General features: G+C 34.5%; 1 long non-coding RNA gene across 1 annotated transcript in view; it reads right to left on the reverse strand.

Moving 5' to 3' along the window:
- The window catches only part of LOC144320065 (uncharacterized), a 56,369-nt gene extending 34,728 nt beyond the window's left edge, over window positions 1-21,641 (reverse strand). Inside the window, exons 1-2 of the long non-coding RNA XR_013385650.1 lie at window positions 21,579-21,641; window positions 15,830-15,858 (exon numbers count right to left, since the gene is read on the reverse strand). This is a non-coding gene — a long non-coding RNA (uncharacterized LOC144320065). The remainder of the gene's footprint in view (window positions 1-15,829; window positions 15,859-21,578) is intronic.
- Window positions 21,642-21,939: the final 298 nt, after the last annotated feature.

Genomic DNA, 21,939 nt, shown 5'->3' on the forward strand with positions numbered 1-21,939 from the left:
TGTTGTCTAAGATGATTATTTCTTATGTTCAGAAGTTTTCCACCTGTACCACCCTAACCATTTGACAATCAAATATTACTGCAAATATCCAAAATATCCTTTCTGGGGAAATATTTCACCTGGTGAGAAGCCCTGGCTTCTTATAAATTATTATAACCATAACTAATTCTGGTTTCTCTGTTTCTACTTCTGCCTAAATTCAGGGCAGCCTCCTTTAATCCACCAAAGGTATCTTTGTAAAAAAAAAAAAAAAAAAAAAAAAAAAGGTATCTTTGTAAAATACAACTTTATGAGATCACTTCACTTTTAAATATTCTAGAGGATTTCCATATTACCCACAAAATAATGCCTAAGATTTTTTATGACATTGAATATCTTCAAGAAGGTGTCTAAAATCATCAATTGAGTATTAAAAGCAGATCATTCTGTTGCTACTCATCACTGCCATCCTATTACTTTACTTATTAAAATCTAGCCTATGGTAGGAAGAATTCTAAGATGGCCTCCAAGATTCCTGCTGCTTGATATGAATGTCTTGTATAAAGCAGGCAGCATCTGTGAATATAATGCAATATAGGTCCTGTGATTAGGTTATTTATCAGTTGACTTTGAGTTAATAAAAAGGATTGCCCTGGTGGTCCTGACCTAATTTGAGCACTGAAAGGGCCAAGAAGCAAAGATCTGAGAGCTGTGTCCAGCAGCCAAGAGTGGTTCCAGGCCAACAGCTAGCAAGAAAATGGGACTTTGAGTGTTAAATCAGGAAGCAACTGAATTCTTCCAGGAAAGTAAGGAAGCTCAGAAGCCTATCTTTCCCTACTTGAGCCTCTAGATAGGAATACAACCGAATGATACCTGATTTCAGCCTTGTGAAACCCTAAGTGTAAATACAGCAAAAATGTGCCAGAATTCTGGTACAAAAAAATCAGAGAGACAATAAATTATTATTGTGTTAAGTACTAAATTTGTAGTAATTTATTTTGTATCAATGGGAGACTAGTACTCAAACTTAACCTACTATTTCAAGAATATCTTCTTCAGTGTCATAGCTCTGTCTCTTCACAACCACTGTTCCCTTTTTCTAATATATTCACCCCAGATCACAAACCCTTTCACTTTTCATTCGTCCACTTGATTTGGAAGAATGATTCTTAAGGTCACATTTCTTTTGGTTAAATCTCTTGAAACATTGTGTTCTTGAAGCAGGAGAGTGAGGTTCTTGTCTCATGGAGTCAAAAATGAATCTCGTTAACAAAGGAGAGTAAGCAAAGTGATAGAATTTTAGATACAGAAAAAGCTCCCAAGAGTGAGAGAAGTCCTGACTCTTATTGGGCTTAAGCCCTTATTAGGGCTTTTCATGTCTGGCCTTTTATTAGGACTTTCCCAGGAAACTTGCCCATGGTTAGGTCAGTGGCCTGGAACTAGACATGACACTTATACATTGTGTGAGGGTTTTTGTTTCTGTGACATCCATGATCTATAGCAATATATTGCTAGATCTGATTAATCCTTACAATGACCTTTTCCTCTGAGACCTGATCAGTTTTGAGGTTATTTTATTTTCCATGATTATGATGTAATTATTAGAAAAAGCATTTCAACCCCAATAATTGGGATAGATTGCTTTAAATTTTCCCTAATCTCTGTGTTTCTTACCTCTCACAATCGACATACTTGAAATACCTCCAGAACCTAGTCAGGGGCCTTCTATCTCTCCCTTCCTATATCTTAACCCTTTCCCTAGTCTCATTATTTTTCTTGTGTACATCCATCACAATTAACCAGTTGGTTCACATTGATGTTCTGTCCTAAACTCCACTTTTTTGAGGGCAAAACTCAATAGTTCCTATGTTTGTTATCTTAGTGATTAATACATGTGTTTATTCAACACAACTATTAACGAATTAATGAAAGAAATTAATGAAAGAAATGAGTATTTTGAACTAGATTTTGTTTTAGTTCTAAATTTGTCTACTTATATCTCTCATTTTGGTGTACTGTGTCTTCATTATTCAATATTATAAAAATGATGCTGCCTCATTTGTTAAATTCACTGATCTTTCAGGTTTGTTGTTTAGATTACAAATTTAATGGATAGTTATGTATGCATAGAAGCAGTTATATGTCTTATTTTTAGTTGGAGTTTGCCATAGAAAATCTTGATAAAAGGGCCTACAGAAAACAAATTCAGATCATGGAACAATGACTAGGAAGATCCTAATGTTAAAGAATATTCTTTTCTCCAATTAGAAACAACCAGGAGATTCCATTTTGCAGTATGTCAGAACTATTTTAGAGTATATTGTGAAGTGAGACAGTTTATTTTCAATTGTCCTTTTAGGATGCTCAGACCTTACTTTGGGCATAGGCACACACAGGCAAAGGACCTTTCTCTGCATCCCTTGTTCACTTCTGTATCTTTCTACCTTGTTCCTAGTATTTTAATCTTTTCTCTGTTTTATAGCTCTTAACTCTCTATTTTGTTTTATATTATACTTATACTTAGTCTTATGTTAATTTTTTTTAAATTTCTTTATCCTAATTCACTGGCTTTTCTTTAACTTTCTTTCTTTCTACAATATCCTATTAATAAGTATAATTTTAGGAGTGTAAATGCTATTATAAACTACATCATAAGCCATAAATGAATTTCCTTTTATTCATATAAACACCTTCCCTGACAACATTTTATAATAAAAGGTGACTCGTGAGTTACCAGTATCAATATCAAGATCATTGAGCAAGCCCAGTTGAAATTGAATAATAAAACTTCAGAGTTGAAAGGACTTTAAAGATTATTTAATAATGCAGATCTTGCATTTGCATATAGATAAGGGAACAGATAAGGTCAGTAGAAGCTGAATTACTTGTAAGGTAACATAATTATTCTGAAGCAGAAAAAAAGAAAGAAAGAAAACCTCTGTTCTTGTAGAGCCTTTTCCAATGTATCTCACTGCTTCTGCTGTCCTGGAACTCAGGAGAGCCTCTTAAAAATAATCAGATATCAACAATACTACAGAACTCTAATATAGTGATTATTATGTACCAGGGAGCATTAAAGGAGAGAAGTTATCTAGAAATACAAGTGTATGATATACATTTGCACATAGAATGTAATTGTAGCCGTAGAGAATGAAATATATTAAGGAAATTGGCAGAGAGTTGAGCTTTGAATAACTTTAATGATAGGAAGGATAAAAATAAAATAATAAAAATAGTATTATAAAGCATAGAAAGAGTTTCCAGAGAGGAGAAATCCAGAAAAGATCAGGTAGGAAACTCTTTCAACAAGGAGAAAATATGGGCAGCCCCCATGGCCCAGTGGTTTAGCGCCGCCTTCAGCCCAGGGTGTGATCCTGGAGATGGGGGATTGAGTCCCACATCAGGCTCTCTGCATGGAGCCTGCTTCTCCCTCTGCCTGTGTCTCTGCCTCTCTCTCTCTCTCTTTTTCTCTCTCTCTCATGAATAAATAAATAAAAATCTTAAAAAAAAGGAGAAAATAAAATGAATAAGTTAAAAATGTCCATTAGGTTTATGTTAGTTTTGCGTACATGTAGGTCATTTTTGTCATTATAAATAGTGATTTCTATAGGTTGATGGAGAACTACAGATGGAAGTTATTAGTGGAGTTCTTGTGAGATGACTGTAAGGAGATAGTGGAAACATCCCTTGCTTAACTAAACTTTACTCGGGCTCCTGAGCCTTCTTCTTGGCATCTGTGTACCTCCTTTCAAAATTCAGGTGTAGCAAGAATTTGTGGTACATCAGTTTAGCCAGAATGCTCACCCTTGATATCTGATCAGGTTCCATTATCCTCCAGGTGACATCTGACGATCTGGCTTGTCTTTAGCAAGACTATATACCTGTTAGGTCTATTCAGCAAAGTTGCCCCAACTCCTAATGTTTCCTCTTAGCAGTTCTCCATCCACTGACTCCCATCCTGCTCTTTGGCTACAACTTGCCACTTGCGCATGCTCTCCTGAGTTGAGCCCAATCTCTCCCTCACACTGCAAAATTTCATGGCAGTGTTCCCTCTACCTATTCCCATCATGCCTTGAATAAAGTCTTCCTTATCATGTTTTAACAAGTGTCATTCACTATTTTTATTCTTTAATAATAGGTAATAAATAGGAATACTTTCTCAAAAAGTTTTGCTATGAAATGTTAGGGTGGCAGACTCTTCAGACAGAAAAGTAAAGACATAGGAAACTTCTATTTGATTTTCAGTTATGTAAATAGTAAAGAGAAAGAGAAAATATAAATGGGAAATGAGGAAGGTGTTTAAGACATCAGGAAGACTTTATGGCTATATCCCAGAGAAGGCCAGAGGACCTGCCTGGGAGCCAGCCACCAAGAAGTAGAGTACTATGCATATGGAACATGGGTGTGGACTGAGAAGGCTGAGGTGTTTTCTATTGTGAGGACTTCTGTATTCTCAGGGTAGCAGGGGAGGTGGGAAGAAAGAAGAAGGAAGAAAATCCAAATATGGGAATTATGAAAGAGTTTTGAATTCACTGCTGAAGCGACTGGAAGAGTCAGTTATATAACAAGCTTGGGACAAGACCTATATTAGAATATGAGTCTCCTGATTTGAAATACAAATACTATTACAGTTTTCCTCACAGAGATACTAAGCTTAAATATAAAGTAAACATAAGTGAAGGTCTTAGAATCATTTCTAAGACCATTTGTTTCATATATATAATGAGGCCTTAAAAGGGTAAACATTTATATGAGAGATGTCTAAGATGAAACCCTAAAAAAATATGTATCATTCATATTCACTTTACCAAATGAAAGAAGATAAATCTATTTAGCCATCTAGATGATTTTTTTTTAACTTATATTTGACATAGTCAAAGAGATAGTGAAGACCTTTAAAGTTATAGAACAGCATAGCTCAAAGTCCTGATTTCCATTCTAGTCAGATGTCTGAGTCATACGGCTAATGGGGATATCTGGTTACCAAGTCCAGGCTAATTGACTCATTCAATTTGAATCCCATCAGCAGGGTATAAGAGTGTCGGTCCCACTTAATTCTTGCTAATCATATTAATATTTGTAAACTTTCTTTTTTGAAAGTTGATAAAAATTAATATGAAGAGAACAAAATTGATGTGTTAATTTACTTGACTTTTGTGAATTTGAATATTCTTTTGCTGTGTGTTTATTCTTTTCTGAGTATGTATATAGTATACATCCCATTTGTCTATTGAGTTTTGATGACCTTCCATTTTATTTTAATGAACTTTTATTATACTAAAGTATTTATCCCTTGTCTGGCACAAATAGACTTAATGGTACTGCTTTTTAACCACATCACCAAAGAATTTTGGGGTAATTTGAACCAATTTATCAGCATTGTTAATTTATAACAGTGAGATTCATGAGTTGCATTTGGTCCTTGTGAGATTCCCAGAGGGCTTTGCTTTTGGCATTGGTTATATATATATATATATATATATATATATATATATATATATGCCAAGTGACCAGCAGGATACAAAGTGTCCTGTTGGTTCCAGGATGTTATATGCCCATATCAGGGATTCTTGATTTGAGAGAGAGAAACATCTGTACCACCTTTTACAGAGATAAGTCAATTGGGTAGCACACTAGATCAGCTCAAATTTTTTTGTTATAAGGCAGCCCTTGGATGGGATTCATGTACTCCCATTAGTACTATTAACACTATTTCATGGGTTTTTTTTGCAATAAATTGTGTTTGTAAATAGTATTATCTTGGGTTCTGTAAATCTTGATTGGCAATTCCCTTTGACTGGTAGCATTAGTTCAGATTAATTAAGGATTTAATTTTGATGTGTTAAAATTTATATTTTTAGTTTTGATCTCTTTCCTAGACATTCATCTTATATAACTGAAAGAGGAACTTGCTTCCCCCATACACTTACCTTTAAGGCATTAAAGTGTTGATTGTACTTAAGGATTATACATTGCCTGTTTTCAGGTGACTAATGGTGAGAAAAGAGTGCCTCTTCAAGAAATTTATTTAGCCTAAGGTGCCTCACTTTAATTACATTGAACAGAGGTAATTATGAAAAAATGCCTTGAATAGCTAAATTTCAGGTATTAACAGATATTCCAAAAGAGACCTTATTTCTTGTAACTGTAACTTATGTCATACTCTGATAGCTGAGAGATACAGCACAATGATATAAAGTGTCTTCTCCAAGAGTCCAGTGGCAAAAATAAATAATATGGAACAGTTGAGAAATATTTTAAATGGTAAATGATGATATAACTCTTATGTATTCAGAGCTCACTTTGCTCTGGACCATGTATAAGCACCATCTCAGTTAATAGTGCCAGTGAGGGATCCCTGGGTGGCGCAGCGGTTTGGCGCCTGCCTTTGGCCCAGGGCGCGATCCTGGAGACCCGGGATCGAATCCCACATCGGGCTCTCGGTGCATGGAGCCTGCTTCTCCCTCTGCCTGTGCCTCTGCCTCTCTCTCTCTGTGACTATCATAAATAAAAAAACTTAAAAAAAATAAATTAAAAAAAATAGTGCCAGTGAAATTATGGCATAGCGTTCACATATTGTAGATGAAAAAACTTTTTTTTTTCTGTTACAATTTTACCCAAATAGAGAAGGTAGAGTGCCACCTCAAATAAGCAGTTTGATTCCAGAAGCTTAACTCTTAAGTATTCTAATATGGGCTTACTATGTTTCAGGTGTTCTTCTAATGTCATTGCAATTATTGAATGAATCACTCATTGAATTTCATGATAATTCTATGAGATAGATGGTATTCTCATTTTACAAATGAGGAAACTCTACTCTTTTAGAAGATGGAGGAACTGAGATTCAAGTCTAGATTCCAGAGTCTCATCTCCTAAATATTAAGCTTTGCTATCTCCCATAGGCTCTATTGACCAGTAATAGTAAATCACTTCATGAATCATTCTCTGTATACTTAGCATACTACTTAAAGCTTTTATGTCACACATTGAAAATGATAAAAAGAGAAAGTATTATTTTTTTACTGGAAGATTTTATGGGAGGACACAGAAACAAAATTATAGTTAATACTCATAAATAAGAATGAGTGCCCCCTAGTTATTTCTTATAATTCCTGTTCTCCTAGTGATTTGATATGCTGAAGGAGGCAGAAATTTATAAGCATAGTTATAGTACACACAACAATGTGATAAGTGTTCAAAGAGGGTTATGGAGGGCAAAGGGGAAAGTAATTAATTCAATTTTTTAAGGGTAATATAGGAATGCTACATAAACACTTCAAGCTGTCTCTTTAAGGAGGAGCTAGAATTATCTTTGTACTCTCTGGGAGATACTATCAGGATCTAAGTCACAGAGACCAGAAATTATAAGTAATGATGAGCAATCTTTTGCAGTTGAACTTTGTACTATTGAGCATTTATGTGTGAAAATAAGGGGCAAGGATTTAATAATGAGTTAAAAGAAACAAACACATTTTAATAATTTCAGTCGGCTAGACTTATTAGGCATTTTAAATATTCTATCCAATTTATTCTGAAAACTCTGAGGTAGATGTTATGATTTCATTTTATAAAGAAACAAAGATATAGTTACATTTTCTGTACAAAATGATACAATTTTAAATGATTCAGTCTTCAAAGATTAGACTATTTCCAAAAAAAGAGAGATGAGACTATTTCCAAAGCACACATGCTTAAACTACCTATTAATGTCCACTCTGATTATACATGGCAAGTTAAATAGTTTGAACTTCTGTAGGTAATAAGATAGATGATAGATAGATGGATATAGATGATATAGATATAGATGATATAGATATAGATATAGATATAGATATAGATATAGATATAGATATGACAGGACATAATTCAAGACAGAAGTTTTTCTGATAATAATTAAGACAAGAAAATAAATTCAAACTTTTCAAGCAGAAAATTGAACACAATAAATAACTTTAAACAAATCGTCGAAAAAATTATCAATAGCATGAGGTACACATAGCAACATTTTTTACAAACATAAATTCAGGATAGTCAACGCCAGGTTTGATGATAAAAACATACTATCCTTTAGATACAAAGAAAAAAGCACTCTCCTGAGTTGAATTGTGTTGTACACTTAAATTATATGTTCCAATTGATCTATTCAACTGGTTACTATCTTTTATGTCTTCTTAACTAATGACATCAAATTTCATGGTGCTTCTTCACTGGCAGATAATCTCTTGGGAAAAAGCATGTGCCTGTAAATTAAATAGAATGTGAATTACATTTTAGACTTTAAATCCTTATTCTTAAGGACTTAATAATTAGTGGTTAAGTATCATTAGAATTAAAGCTCTGTGTATATCTTCACAAGGATGTGTTTCAGAAGAAATATAAATGAATGTGAAGTTTTTGCTTTGTTTTTCTCAGTTACTGTTCTTTGATTGGGAACAAGAGAAAGTATTATGGCCATTGTATTGTTTGGCTGACGCTGTATTCCTTCTCTTTCCATCTGAATTTGATGTTTTAAATAAGTTTTATTTAAATTCAATTTAGTTAACATATGGTGTATTATTAGTTTCATGGGTAGAATTTAGTGATTCGTCAATTGCCTTTAACACCCAGTGCTCATTACATCAAGTGTCTTCCTTAACGCCCATCACTCAGTAATCTCATCCCCTCCACCCTCCCTCCCCAGCAAACCCTCAGTTTGTTTACTATAGTTAAAAGTGTCTTGTGGTTTGTCTTCTTCTGTTTTTATCTTTTTTTTTTTTTGAAAAATCACCACTTATACAATAAATACCTGCTTGCCGCCTTTTCTTCCTTCCTTTCTCTCTTCCTCTCTTCTTTTTTTTTCCAAATTTAAGCCATTCTAAGATGAAGTACCTGCCAATATTAAAGATTATTTATTAATAATAAATTAAATAACTTAAAAATTAAGTAAAGGTTACTGCTTTGCTATTGTAACTAAATGCGGCTCAATAATGGCATGAGACTGGCACCTCTGGGTTCTCATTTTAGGGCACAGACCTCAGATAACTCCACTTTCTACATGTATCCATTTAAAATACAAACTGCAAAAAGATAATTTTAATAACTTAGTTCATGATACATGGATCCTATTGCTTAATCTGGAGGTCACCTGCTTTGGGATTTAGCCATCTCCTCCTATAGGGTTTAAAGTAAGGCAGTGCTGAAGGAAAGTAGGACTACACTTCAAGAAACTAGGAAACGATGTTCTACTGGAAACAGATTCCCAGTCAAATGCATGAACATATGTCATAATTTTCATAATAAACAAGAGAAGGAAATTTGGTATCATTACATAATGAAGTGTTCATATTTTAATACATAACCACAGACTGATTTGGGAGAAAAATGTGGAAAGACTAAGGACAGATAATCTATTTAAATTATTCTAATTAGAGACATTTTGAAAAAGAAATCTGGCTAAAGGAATCTGGAAAACAAATTTGAGAAATCAATGTTGTAGTTTCAGAGCCAGAAACTATTGAGTGATTAAGAGGATAAGTGATGATACAAGATGGCATTTTCTCATTGAAACCAAGGAAATACATAGAATAAAATATTTTAAATAAATAGTATTTCAAATTTAATGCAGAGATGACAAAAAGTAGCAAATCCTTAGAGGTCAGAAATAAAGTGGAATTTGAAACACATGAAGACAAATAAATACTAAAGCTGATTCATGATCTAACATTACATTTTGAACCGTGGTGGACTTTTGGTTGAAGTATTCCAAAGGACACTGGAACTAGAAATAAACATTAAGGCTTATCTGAGGCAGTGAAGTCCAAAGAGGATCCAAGATAAACTTGGGATACTGAAGAGCTTCATCCACTTAGTAAAGATGGATGAAAAATAAACTAACCTCAAATGTATAGGTTTAACATGGAAGTAAATGAAATTTTATTTCAAAGACCTTCAAGCAAACAATTTATTTTAGAGGAGTGACATCACCAAGATGAAGTAGGAGATCCTAGCTTCTGTCCACCAACAAAGATCAACAATTAAATAGCCATCCACAAAAAGCAAATGGCACTGAGAGAGCTTAGGAGTCCACTTAAGAAACTTTGGCAACACAGTGGGATAAAAAAAAAACGGTAGAATAACCATTCACAAAAGGGGGAAAAAACAGTTTCATTTTGCCTGCATCATCCCATCCTCTAGACTGACTGCTCTGTACCAAGAGGATCTCTCCAGCTGGAAAGAGTTCCCCTCACTAGGAAAGGAAGAATGGGGTGAGGGACTAGCGTCACCAGCCTTTCACAGCATGGTACAAAGAGGCTGCTTCAGTTCCACCCTGCCCAAAGCTGAGCAAAACAGAGAAATACAAAAATGGTGAGGCACAAAAAAAGAAAAGCAGTGACTACCCGTATCAGCCATGTAACATAAACAAACCTTGATTTTCAGTGACCTACTCTTCACAGGACCCCAGCAACTTTCGCTACTTAAGAACCAATGGCCAGCAACGCTGCCACAGACTTCTTGAAGACTTCAATGGATTTTACCTCACAGGTATTCATGTTTGCCCATGCCAGCCATCTGAGTCCCTGTCCACTCCCTCCGCCACTCTGCTGCCCCTGCTAAATCTTAAGATCCATACCAGAAGCCATCTCAGGCAGCTGTGGCTGTGTGAGTACAAAGTATCAGCCTACTCTCAGTCTCTCTCTCTCTCTCTCTCTCTCTCTCTCTGAATAAATAAATTAAAAAAAAAAAGTATCAGCCTAGACCACTATGACTGACCCTCACCACTATGAGTGCACTTGGGGCTAACCTACCCATCTATGCACTTGCATATCACTGGGCACTGAGTCTCTTCACCATCTTCTGCTATGTGCATATTTGTGGCATCATCTGCAGCCAGAGTAGTGCATTCCAACAGCCAAGTCCTTGGTAGCTGTCATTAAACACACAATTGGCTGAGAACACTTGCTCTGGCCCTGACTCCTACCACTACAGGTGTGTCTGCAGCTGACCTTGCCACTACACAGGCACCTACTAGTGGCCCCCATAGTCAAGGATATACACACCATCCTGCTGTGACAACCACCACCACCTGCCCTTGTCCCTAGTTGCTGAACCTTGGGGTACAGCTGAAGAATCCCAGTGTCACAGCCACTGTGGACCCTCTGCAGCACTTGCAAGGACTATAGTTATCAATGTTGTAGACTCCAGTGGCCTGAGCCAACAAGACTTTACATACCCCCAGGATGCAGAGCTGCTATACACTTCTTCACTTGGTGCTGGTGCCACTAGACCTGGGGTCACAACACATTCCAACATACTCCCACATGCTGATGAAAATCTTACCTTATTGAAGTCAGTCCATAAAGTCTAAAAGAGGAGACTGTTTTCTTCAAATGTGCAGATGCCTATGCAAGGCTACAGGGATTAGAAAGAATTCAGGGAAACCTAACTCCATCAAAAGAACACAGTAAACTTACAGTAACAGGCTCAAAGGAAATGGAGATATAAAAATTGAGCAACAAACAGTTCAAAATAATTGTTCTACAGATGCTCAGAGAGCTACATGAGAAAACAGATAAACAACTTAAGAAATAAGGAGAAAATGGAAGAACAAAAGAAGACCAGCAAAGATACAGAAAACAATTTGACCAAGGAACTTAAAGATCTGTAAATCAAAAACTGTAAGACATTAAAAACAAAACAAAATGAAGAAATCTCTAGAATATTGATGAAATAAATTGAATTAAACACAAATAAATGGTAAAGTATCCTATATTCATAAATTGGAAAAATTAATTTTGTAAAAATGTCCATACTATAAAGAGCCACCTATATATTTAATACATTCCCTATTAAAATTCCAATGACATTATTCACAAAACTAAAAAAATACAATCCTAGAGTTTGCATAGACCACAAAATACCCTGAATAACCAAAGTAATTTTGAGAAAGAACAAAACTGGAAACAACATACTTCCTGATTATAAACTATATTGCAAAGCTACATTAATAAAAATTTAAATATATCCTTGTATTTTTATTGGGAATATGATGTTAAGAAACATGGTGGGTTTAGAATGAGAATGCCTAGGATGGATGGGTGGATGGATAGATGGATAGACAGACAGATATTGATCCAGATATAACAAAGAGAATGTGAGAGAGCACATTCAGAAGTTAATGAATAAGAATTCACTGATTAACACCAATAAATAATTTTCATATTTACATATATGATAGAAAATTGAAAAACCTAACAACAAAACGTAAGTGCTGCCAGAAAAAGAAAGCAAAAAGAAAACACAAAGTGTAAGTGAAAGGGTAACAAGCGACATCTCATTAACAACTGACATCTCATTAGCTAATGAGCAACTGTCATCTCATTAGCCAGATGATAATCACAGGGTACAGAATATAAGAAATTGTCTTCATTCACCTTCCATGTCAAACCAAATTGCTAATTGAATCTGATTCAACCTTCTCATTTTTGTTCTTTCTCTTAGCAATACTTACATCACATGGAGATTTTTTTTAAAAAGAAGTTTTAATTTTAAAAGACCATTTAAAGCTAATTTTTATTTTTATGTAATGTGATTTACCAATTTATGCAACTTTAGGATACTACTAAATTTTAGTAGTAAATTTAGTATTTTTCAGAAACTCTTCTTTCTGAAGAATGAAGAGTTTGAGAAATGAAGAAAGTACATAGCCCTGGCTCTTTATATAGCTTTCTATATAAATGGCAGGACAAGTTATAATTTTTCAGTTAATTTTTCTTATGTATTTATTTACATTATAGATATTTTATTACACCTCATTTAACTTGTTTATAAAACCACTTACAGTTGAAGTGAAATAAACAATTGCTGAGTCCATACCCCTTTTTAGGTACTGTGCATGGAGGAATAGTTTTTGATGTTGCAAAAAACAAATGAATAATAACCAAAGGCTTACTATATTGTAAGTAGGACAAACAGTCACAACTACTATATAATAAGACAAATAGTTCAACAAAACATTGATTTTTTATCTTCCCCCAAAGAAATAAGGTATTATTTGAGGTAATGGTACATCATGACCCTCTACAATTGAAGTATGAAACACATACTCAGGAAGGTGATTTGAAGAAGTATGACATTTTGGAGAGATGAAATTACTTTAATATAATTAGGGTTAAGTTCCAAGTGGAAAATATGACAAGAGATGAGTTTCAGTGGTCCATAGCTTCCAGATCATGAAGAACTACTCTAAAGTATGAAAGAGATATTAGTATTTTTTGTATTTATTATATTTATTTTGTATGTATTAGTATTTATTTTGAGTGAAAAACAGTAATGCACAATGGATTTTGAAACAAAAATTATAAGATAAAAATGTTTTCTTTTACATCTATTACTCCTGAAGCAACATAAAACATAGTAGGAAAAAGATTTCACTCAGAAACCTGTTGCAAAAATCCAAGAAGGAAGTTAAAGAAATACAGATTTACATTCTGTTCCTAGGTGGTCATACTTATCCTTTTAAAGTAATTTATTTCTTTGATATAAAATTTTAGTTTCCTCACATAAGAAAGCTGTTCCACATGATTTCCTCTTTAGACTCATTATCTCTTGCTCATTCTAATACTCTCTTTTTTTTCTGTATTTTCCTGCTTTTTTGGACTCTGTTTGGTCCCATTTTTAAAAACATTTTATTTGGGATCCCTGGGTGGCACAGCAGTTTAGCGCCTACCTTTGGCCCAGGGCGCGATCCTGGAGACCCGGGATCGAATCCCACATCGGGCTCCCAGTGCATGGAGCCTGCTTCTCCCTCTGCCTGTGTCTCTGCCTCTCTCTCTCTCTCTGTGACTATCATGAATAAATAAATAAAATCTTAAAAAAAAAAAAAACATTTTATTTACTTATTTGAGAGAGACAGAGAGACAGAGACAGAGAGAGCACAAGAAGCTGGGAGAGAGGCTCCCCAGTAGTGGGGCAGGCTCCCACTGAGCAGGGAGCTTGACAAGGGGACTTGAGCCAAAGGCAGAAGCTTAACCAACTGAACTACCCAAGACACCTGTGTTTCATCCCCTTTTTATTTTTTTTATTTATTTATTTTTTCATCCCCTTTTTATTTTTTTTTATTTTTTTTTAATTGGTGTTCAATTTACTAACATACAGAATAACCCCCAGTGCCCGTCACACAATCACTCCCACCCCCCGCCCTCCTCCCCTTCCAACACCCCTAGTTCGTTTCCCAGAGTTAGCAGTCTTTACGTTCTGTCTCCCTTTCTGATATTTCTCCACTAATTTATATCATCTTTGTGATTGGTTGAAATTTTATTCAATATCCTACAATTTAATTTGTATAGCACTGTAAGAAATGACCCTGTCCCAGCCCAGACATCGTTAATAAATGGCATTGTGTTACAGTATTGTACATTAGGCTCTCTGGATTCTATGGAATGTGTCCATCATTCATTACCATAATGTTTCTGCATTGAAAGAGCATCCTGTAGCTGTGAAGAAATTGGAAAATTGGGCATTATAATTGAGGCATGACTTATAAGACCACAGAGATTTAGGAGTTAGGGAGATAGGGATGATTCCTCATCTTCTGGCTTTGGTCTCTTGGATGATGTCAATTTCATTCTCTGAATAGAAGATGTAGAATATAGATCTAGGGAGGGGCACAAAGTGGGTTAAGCTTCCAACTCTTGATATCGGTTCAGGTCATTATCTCAGGGTCATGAGATCAAACCCCACAGCTCAAAGTCTGCTTGAGACCCTCTCTCCCTCTACCCCTTCCCCCTCAAATAAATAGATAAATTTCTTTTTTTAAAAGAATACAGAGCATAAGATTTGCTTTTAATTTATTAATTTCAAGATATAGAGCAGGTGTTATAGAAGCCAAGATATAATTAAGGTTTAATGATAATGATATGGAAATATAAAAAATATAGTTGGTAGCTGAAGTCACTGAAATAAGATTTCCTAGCATGTATATAAGAGTGAGAAGGAAATAAAAAAGCACAAAGGAGGAAGTAGGAGAAAAATGAAGAGTAAAGACAGATTGAAAAGAAACAAGAAATAGGACAGAATGAGAAACGATATAGAATTGGCAACTTAAGGGGCACCTGGGTGGCTCTGTGGTTGAGTGCCTACCATTGGCTCAGACTGTGATCCCAGGGTCCTGGGACTAAGTCCCGAATCCGGCTTTCTGCAGGAAGCCTGCTTCTCCCTCTGCCTATGTCTCTGCCTCTCTGTGTGTCTCTCATGAATGAATAAATAAGATCTTTTTTTAAAAAAAGAATTGGCACCCTGAATAAAATTCTTAAAATAACAGGTTTTGAGAGAAAAATAGAGACACCTGTGAACTTTATGTACATATTTGCAACACATTCTTCCATACTCAGTATTTACCCTTGTACGGAGATAAAACAAATGGAGTAAGGTAGGTAGGGGTGGGAAAAGAGACAGAAGGGTTAAAAAATTTGTTGTCATAGAAGGAAAAGAAAAGTTATGAAAAGGAGAGTTTGTGTATACCACTCCAGAAATACCAGATTAAAAAACTGTGAATGAATCATATTCCACAAACAGGATATCACGGTGTTCTTAACACCAGCCCCCCACCAAATTGATTTTTTTAAATATTAGAAATAAACTGATTTTATTTGGTTGAGAATAGAGATGGTGAATATCTTAAAAATAAACACTTAAGACAAAAATATAAGTGAAAGGAATGAAAAATAACAAAATTAAAAAGAAAAACTGCTATATCTTTTTGGTTTTGTTTGGCTATTCGTGCTTTTATAAAATTTTAAGAGGGAAGATAATGGAATAACTTAAATGATGTATGATATCCATCTATAGAGATATCTGATGGAAGGTTACTTACGTGTGTTCTTTTGTTCTTTAATATACTCTCTAGAAATATCAAAGGAAATAAAAGTCCATAATTTTCATTTGTTAGTACAAACTACATGAAATAATTAGTCCCCTCCCACTCCATCCTCCATGAGTTCAATAGAATTAAAATAGATATAAAACTGTAAATTATTTGAATTTTAAGCAAATAATTACTAAATTGCTATGAAAGGCCTATTACTAATTAAAACAACACAGATGATGATAAATTTAAGATGCTGTTGTCTCTCCAGGGAGCATTTAATAAGATTTGTACAGAATTTTTAGCCTTAGATTCTGCTGCCCTATAGTGTAAAAGAGGGAAAAGAGGGAAAAAAAGTGGGAAAAGAGGAAAGTTCTAGCGTTAAGAAGTTGTTCATAACAACAAAGTTACCTGGTTTTTGATTTGAGACCTGGATATTGATATGATATGCATAAAGACACAAGTAGCTAACTATACTAATAAATATCAAAGACAGTACTTCATTAATTCAAAACATACCTGTATATTTAGTAGAATAGGGTTTGACATATTTAGGGGATTCAATAGTATTTTTTAATGAAATAATTTTAGCACTATGAAGATAATTTTTTTATTCAATGCAAAATAATTTTAATTAAAACCTACTATAGACATGCTTTTTTGAGTGGTATGATAAAGGACATATCTTGAAATATCAATTTCTTGGGACATTTGGATCACAAACTTCTTAAAAACAAAAATCTGTTTATAGCATTAATTAAACAGAGCATTGCATCTGAATGCATAGTATGGAGGATTTATATATTAAAGTAAGTCAGAACAGTTGGAGTATAGATTTACTTGATTAGATAACATAGTCTATTCTGCCTCAGTTTATCTTGTTTCTTTTTTGTCAGACATTTTTTTTCCTTAAAAAAAAAAAAAAAGATTGCTTTTAGAGGAATTTAAATTTCATAGCAAAATTGAGGGAAGGGTATAGAGATTCCCTATACAGCCCCTATCTCTGCACATGCACAGCTTTCCCCATTATTCATATCCCCCCAAAGTAGTATATTTGTTATGATTGATGAACCTACATAGACATATACATAATCACTCATAGTTTACATCAGGGTTCACTCTTGGTGTTGTATATTCTGTGGGCTTGGACAAATAAATCATGACTTGTATCCTCCATTATGATATCATAAAGAGTATTTTCACTGCTGTATTTTCACTGCTGTAAAAACAACCTTTATACTAGATTTATTCATCCCAACCCCCACCACACCTACTCTGGCTTACATAATCTCTGGGAGTCATTGATTCTTTTACTGTCTCCTTAATTTTGCCAGAGAAGATATCATTATCCCTGTGAAATAAACACTTAATGGTTTCATGAACTAGTTTAGTTCAGACCCAGGGTTGAGAATCCAAGGTTATTATTACTATTTTTTTTGAAAGATTTTATTTATTGGGCAGCCCGGGTGGCTCAGCGGTTTGGCGCGGCCTGCAGCCCAGGGGTGATACTGGAGACCCGGGATCAAGTCCCACTTTAGGCTCCCTGCATGGAGCCTGCTTCTCCCTCTGCCTATATCTCTACCTCTCTGTGTGCATGTCTCTTATGATAAATAAATATATTTTTTAGATTTTTTAATTTATTTATTCATGAGAAACACAGGAGGAGAGAGAGGCAGAGACACAGGCAGAGGGAGAAGCAGGCTCCATGTAGAGAGCCTCATGCAGGATCCCTCCTGGACTGGGATCAAGCCTGGAGCTGAAGGCAGATGCTTACTCACTGAGCCACTCAGGCATCCCAAGAATCCAAGGTTCTTACTCTTGTAATATTAAAAATAAATAGAGCTGGGATCCATAGGTGGCGCAGCGGTTTAGCACCTGCCTTTCGCCCAGGGCCCGATCCTGGAGACCTGGGATTGAATCCCACGTCGAGCTCCCTGCATGGAGCCTGCTTCTCCCTCTGCCTATGTCTCTGCCTCTCTCTCTCTCTCTCTCTCTCTCTCTGTGTGTGACTATCATAAATAAATAAATAAATAAATAAATAAATAAATAAATAAATAAATAAATAAATAAATAAAATCTTTAAAAAAGCGCTATTTGTAATATGGAATTAACACCCATTCTTTAATAAAAGAAATATGTAACCTAATACATCAAGTTTTATACCAATAGAAGCAGTTCTAATCTTGGGCCAAAAGAAATCAATGCAATTCTCTTCTACATATTTCTACCGTTGTGTCAATCCAACCAGGTTGCTGCTATCATATGAGTTCTTGAAATTCTGAATTCCTTCCATAGTTGCATAGCTCTGTTTTACTTTATTGAATAATTGTGGCAGCAATGCTGAGCATTATAATGTATTGAGGGGGGGATCCCTGGGTGGCGCAGCGGTTTGGCGTCTGCCTTTGGCCCAGGGCGCGATCCTGGAGACCCGGGATCGAATCCCACATCGGGCTCCCGGTGCATGGAGCCTGCTTCTCCCTCTGCCTCTGTCTCTGTGCCTCTCTCTCTCTCTGTGACTATCATAAATAAATAAAAAATTTTAAAAAAATAAAATAAAAAATAATGTATTGAAGGGAAAGATCAGTAAAATATAAAAACTTAAGAGCAGTAGTAACTTAGCTTTTCATTTATAAAAATAAAGTATGGAAAAACAGTTATCACACAGTAATTTTTTAAGTAAATATACATGCTAGTCCCTATCACCACTGGAGTTTGGTGTTTGAATATGAAGACAAAATACATGCATACATATTTAGAAATTATGTATTTTGTGCAATATACTTAGCAAGATATCCTGATAAGGGTATATTTTGCATAAAATATAGAGGAGTAAATGATTCCTTAATGATTTAGGTTGTTTTGATAGGTTAGATAATTTATAAGAATCAAGGACAGAAAGAATCAAAATCATGCTGAAAGCAATAATCACTACAGGCACCCAGAGAAAAGAATGATTACTTAAGGGAATCCCTGGGTGGCTCAACGGTTTAGCGCCTGCCCTCGGCCCAGGGTGCGATCCTGGAGTTCTGGGGTCGAGTCCCACATTAGGCTATCTGCATGGAGCCTGCTTCTCCCTCTGCCTATGTCTCCCTCTGCCTATGTCTCTCTCTCTCTCCCTCTCATGAATAAATAAATAAAATCTTTTTTAAAAAAGAATGATTACTTAAAAATGGGTTTATGAAATATGTGGCACGTATTTATCATAAAGTTAAGATATTATCTTATCATTTAAAGGGAACCTACTGCCAAAGAACATGCAAATAGTCATATATACTTTATGGAAAATTAAGTACCCCCAAAAGGTTTAGAAATTATGTATTTTGTACAAAATTATATACATTATACCAATAGAAACAGAACAATATGATATACATTAAAAATATATCAACTCAAACTTTTAAGTTAGAATATTTTACGAAATTAAAACTTAAAGGAATTGTTTTATGAAATAATGACAATTTAGTTGAGATAGTTCAACAACCTCATTTCTATTGAGAATGACTTGATATATTAACTATGAAGAAGTTCATGAAGACTAGTTTCGGATTAAAATCATTCAATTTTGGATTTTATTCTCAGTATCATTTAACTAAACACATTACAGTTGAACAGTAACTGTTATGACTTAGATAAAAGCCATTGTAGTTTGAGTTTTTCTTTTGGGTTTTTGCCAATTCTTCCTCCTAAAAGTCATCATTTGTACACAGTTTTAAATTGATGCTTTCTAAAAAAAAATAAAAATAAAAATAAATTGAGGCTTTCTGCTGGTCACACACATATATGAGACTCAACAGTCAAATGTAACATATCGATTTCCTTTCTTCATTTATCTGCATAGTCATTGTATACTGAAGTTGTTTCCTGGCTTTTTTTTTTTTTTTTTTAACTTTTTAAGTCACTAAATGAATTGAATATGGCAACTAGAAACAAAGCGTTTGATACAGTTTGATTTTATTTTAAAATGTATAACCCACCAAGATTTTTCTACAAAAGATGAAAGATTCAGTTTCGCTGTAAACAGCAGTTGTTATGTTCCAGAGATTAGATACAGTAGTTTCAGGGGAGATAACTAAATTAATTGATTTAAAATAGAGGGTAATATAAATTGCTAGCTTCTAACCTCATTGTATTTCTAGTGAAAACAATATGATTCCTCCTTTCAAAGATTTTTGGTTGAAACTTAAATCACCCTCATTAAATATGCATTATTGCCACTTAACACGTTTATTAAAGAAAAAGATGCTAAAATGGGTCCGGATTTTTGTAAGGTAGGAGTATGATGGTAGAAAATATGTAGCATTAATAAAAATACTGTGACATTTACTAAAAAAAAGTTGAAATATGCACTTTTCTGCATAAGACTGAAGTAGATTCACTTTTCCTCGTATGAGCTGATTTGCATTTGAGCTCTGTTGGCTTTATGAATATCACATCATTTTTCTGTTTTTCAATGGTGCTTTGTCTTTAAAAACAGATAATATAAACTATATGCCTATAGTTGTTAGGAAACAGTCGTGAGAGTGGACAAAAATTCATAGTAAACTAAAGGAAAAACTGGTTTTAATATGTATTTTAACATTTCATCTTTTGGACTACTGTTAAATGACAATATTAATCCATGACACTACATTTATTTTAATAAATGTTAATTTTTATTAGCAAACCTTGATTTACTTAAATCAAAAATGGGGGGTACCTGAGTGACTCAGTGATTTAAGTATCTGACTCAATATTGGCCTTGGTCATGATCTCAGGGTGCTGAGATTGGCCCCCCATTGGGCTCTGCACTGAGCGTGAAGCCTGGTTAAGATTCTCTCTCTTCCTCTGCACCTTCCTCCCTGCCCTCAGGCTCATGACATGTGCATGCTCTCTCTCTAAAAAATTAAAAAAAAACAAAAACAAAAAAAGGAAGGAAAGATGAACAAGAAAAAGGAAAAGGAAAAGAAAAAGGAAAGGAACTGCATCAGGTAGTAGAGGGACCAGTTAGAGGACTTCGTGGTGAAAACTATCAAGTTTTTCTTCTTTTAGCTTCTTTGTATAAAGATATTCTTAGAATAGTAAGCCAAATATGGTAAGCCTTTGGTTTTGCTAGACACTTTTGTTTTATGTTAGAATCATTTTCTGAAAACGTTCAATGTCATGGAAGACAGGTGAGGAAAAAAAATATTGTGCTAAATTTCTCTCTGCTCCTATTACATTATCTATTATCTTAAAAGGCAGATTCTCTGCAATTTAATTATTAGAGACTCTTTTATGTTGTTCTGAAGAATATTCATACATTATTAAAGAAAATCTTGCAAGCTCATGAGTTTCTTATGTTTGCAATATCAAGGCTCATTTGGTCCTAACCAAATGGTTACATAATTATGTCAAACACCTAGAAAGATCTTTCTGTTCAGAATATACTGAGTGACTCTATAGTGTTAAAAATACTTCTACTCCAATGTTGTTGTTCCTAAGTTGGTGTTTTAAAGAGTAGTGGCTAAAGGTTATAATATTTTAAGCTCAAAAGTATTAAGTATGCAGTAATGTTGTAGAAAACTACAATAATAAATTACAATTCCCTTGAGAATGTCCTTCTGAAATGGGTTTGGTCATTTGTGTGCTTGATATGAAGAAGGCAATTTCATAGAACCTCTCATAAACCAAAGCTTTCTCTAAGAGTCCATAGATATTTCAATGTTTTTCTCCTATCTAATATTATCTAGAAAAAGTTTATGCAGTATTTGGTATTTTCGTAACAAGATAAATGCCTTACCTCTGTAGTTTTAAAGTAGTTGTGTCTGTCTGCTTTCATAATGAAACAAAGAGTGTTCCCACCTTCTATTATAAAATTCTGAGAACTTCAAGAATAGAATAGAATACTGTTCTATTAAGTAAAATAGTAGTATTATTAACTTATTATCAATAATATAAGCATCAAACTACTTTCCTAACATTATCAAATTATTAGAAACCACAAATATTTTATCATAACCATTTATTCTTATTTATTTATTTTCAAAGCTTTATTTATTCATTTTAAGGAAAGCCTGTGAGTGCCTATGAGTTGGGGGATGGGCGGAGGGAGAAAATCTTCCAGCATATTTCCCACTGAGCACAGAGCACCATGCAGGGCA

Source organism: Canis aureus, chromosome 9, assembly GCF_053574225.1.
Source record: "Canis aureus isolate CA01 chromosome 9, VMU_Caureus_v.1.0, whole genome shotgun sequence".
NCBI lineage: Eukaryota > Metazoa > Chordata > Mammalia > Carnivora > Canidae > Canis > Canis aureus.